Below are 3,591 nucleotides of genomic sequence, written 5' to 3' on the forward strand. Positions count from 1 at the left end.
TTAAGGTTGGTCTGAACCCTGGAATTATGGAAACTTTCGGGCCTCATAACTGCTAAATTGTTGGTGTAAAGTATATAAAAGTATACATATTTAGAAGGGCAAAGACTTGATAAGTTCATCTGTGAGGTCAAATTTGGGCCAAAATGCTCATTTTTGGCCCAAAATCCCAAAAAACATTTTTTTTTATTAATTTTTAAAAATTAGATAAAAATATCTATTTTTTTGAATTTTGCCCAACTTCACCAAAAATATTTGAAATTTGGGCGAAAATCAGGCTTTTTTATGATTTTTTTGAAAATTCAGCATTTTTTGACCATTTTTGGTGCAAATTTCTCGAAGTTGGTCGAAATTTAAAAAAATGAAAAAATGGCTCCCAGATATTTTTATCTAGTTTTTAAAAATTAATAAAAAAAATTTGCACTAAAAAAAAGTGGGCCAAAATACCGTTTTGGGGGATTTTGGGCCAAAAATGAGCATTTTGGCCCAAATTTGACCTCACAGAAGAACTTATCAAGTCTTTGCCATTCTAAATATGTATACTTTTATATACTTTAGACCAACAATTTAGCAGTTATGAGGCCCTAAAGTTTCCATAATTCCAGGGTTCAGACCAACCTTCACCTTTTTCAAAAGGAAGGGTAAAGTGCTTCAGGAAGTCGAAAAGCCCAATCTGTTATTTATGACATTGTACCTTTGTTCACTTAAATTGCCAAGTTTTTTCATATTGGATACAAATTATGCACAACAAATCATCTGATGAGCTCTAAAGCGCTTCAGACTCCAGTATTATACGTACAATATTGTATGTACAATATATACGTTATTTAATCTATTGCCATTCTATTTCCAGTAATGTTTAAGTTCTAACGAATGTTTGATGACGAAAAATCGATAATATGTTACATACAATATCTAGCAGAAATATATTATCGATTTTACGTCATCAAACATTCGTTAGAACTTAAACATTACTGGAAATAGAATGGCAATAGATTAAATAACATATATATTGTACATACAATATTGTACGCATAATAAAAAGTCTGTATACTGCTTAACACTTCTATTGCATTTTGATTTTTTGATGAAATTGCCGCTTTTAATTAATTGTCAAGGAACATTTTGTGCACATCCAACTTTGGTGACCATTAACTCACTTCCTTAATTCTCGCATTTCCCAATATGGTGCGCCATCAATGGTTGCAATGTTTTCCCGATGCACCATGGGTCAAAAATCGATATTATGTAGAAGCACATGTTACTGACTGATTAGTTTATCAATGTAATAGTGTTTGTCAAACAAAATCTGTACGCATTCATTCTAATGTCACTTTTGACCTTTAATGGCATATAGTATGAGATGAAACTTTTGTTTGTTTGTTTTATTTCTTCTTTTGCCTGGGTTACTCATTCAGTGGATGTTTTAAGGTATCCTCTGTTCTTCCATGAGGCCCACAATGTTTGTAGCCTGAAACGACGCAAATGATATTGTACGATGCAGTTCCGATGGAGTTTTTTATACTAATTACTCACTATAAAATTAATGACCCAGTACATACAAGCTAGACACTGTACCTCACGGTGATCTTCTAATAGAAGTAATAATTATTGGAAATACTAGAATCACTTTTGACCCATAGCGGATGTTGCAAAGAAATAATTATGGTCATAAGCAGCCGTAAATATTTGCATAGTACAATTGCCAGATTTGTGTCCAGGTTTTCTCCCAATTAAAGTGTATTGGAACTTCGTTGTTTATCGTGATTGATTGTAAAATGTAACATATACTTTGCGAATATGCATGCCATTGGTACCTGTGAAAGCACGGAGCAATCTAATGATTTGCTAATTATACGGCTATCTCCGGGGCCGTTATCAGAAATGAAAACCTCAACGCTGCACTGATAAGTTGAAATTCGGAATGATTTAATGATATGCTAATTATACTGGTGTCTCCGGGGCTATCTGCGGTGATTATTTGAAGGGTGGAGTGATTTAATGATATGATAATTATACGGGCCTAAACCTTAACGCTGATTAGCTGAAGGGCGGAGTAATAATATGCTAAATAAAGGGGTGTCTCGAATTCGGTAAAGGGGCGGAGTAAAGCTAGAAAAAGAGAGGCCTACAAAAATCTAATATGTTATATGTTTTGTAAATAACTAGATACACATTAAATTATTACTAGACTACGCATTTTAATCACTGCTTCTTTATTCGTGACATATTACGATAGCATGCGCTTAAAAATGTAACTATAGATTACGTTTATGATATAATATATGTGATGCGATCAAGCAAAATCATGTCGGAACTCGGCAAAAATACATTTTCAGTTTCCTATAGGATTGTAAAAAGCATTTATAAAGCTGGATTTTGCAGAAAACCCCATTTAAATTGAACAACCGGTTCCAAAGATATGAGCAATTTAAGAGTTTCCAAAACAAGAGGAAACAAAAGGAAAAATTTCCTTTGTTTGGCTATATCTCAAAATCAATATATCCGAGTTCCGACTGATTTGGCTTGATCGCATCACATATATCACAATATCATTGTTATGCGCAGTTTTACACTTTATTTTTTCAGTTTTCACCTATTTTGGCTATCAAAATTTACCAACTTCATTTTTGTTCATTTCTTGTACCCCTGGTGGATGATACTACAGTTATCATGGTTATTAATGTATTACTAAAGATCAAGTATTATCACAGAGATGCCAACCCTCCCTATCTAACCCTAACCGCCTAGGGGCTTTTCGGCGACGGGAAGGGAAAGAAGGAAGGAATAAAGAGAGAAAAGAAGGAAAGAAGTTGTTTGCTCTGGGTGGGATTCGAACCCGAGACCCCTTGCATGCCAAGCACACAGTCGGCGACACCTTGCCACGGGTCTTGGGCTTCGCTGGCCAGCTAAACCGTGCCTATATATCACTTAGGGCGATTGCGTCATCACACCACGTGGGATGCATGCACGAACAGCGCATATATCAAGTAGTATTTTGTAGTATACTGGCACGGTTAGGGTTAATAGGAGATTCCCTATTTTTGGGAATATTTTTGTCCATTTCGGCACCCGAAGTTTTGTGTCATTGAAGTTCCATGTAATTTTGAAAACCTCCCTATTTTTTGTTTGAATCGGAATAAATCCTCCCTATTTTCTGGATGTTAATGTTGGCATCTCTGATTATCATGATTATGCTGTTTTACAACATTACAGAAATGTTGTTTGATGTTTTATGTTTTATGTGTTATACAATATAAATGCACTAAATTCATGATTATCAGCATAATTAAAACTTACCGTCCGTAGTATGTATAGGCCACATTCTTACCTTATGCCATAAGTTTATTTCTTTTTGTACTCTTATATATCTGTCTTCTGTGTGTAATAAAGTCATTATTTTCTTTAAAATCATACATAATTATTATAACATTGTCATTTTTCAACGTCTCGTTCTTAGTTTCACAAATTTGTATGCTTCATGTAGATACCAACGTATGATGCGTTACTCACCAATCCACATTTCCCAAATATAAAACAGTCTTTTTCACAAGCAAAATGCATATTACGAATTGGTCTCTTACCTTAAGACAG

This window comes from Amphiura filiformis, chromosome 11, assembly GCF_039555335.1.
Source record: "Amphiura filiformis chromosome 11, Afil_fr2py, whole genome shotgun sequence".
Lineage (NCBI taxonomy): Eukaryota > Metazoa > Echinodermata > Ophiuroidea > Amphilepidida > Amphiuridae > Amphiura > Amphiura filiformis.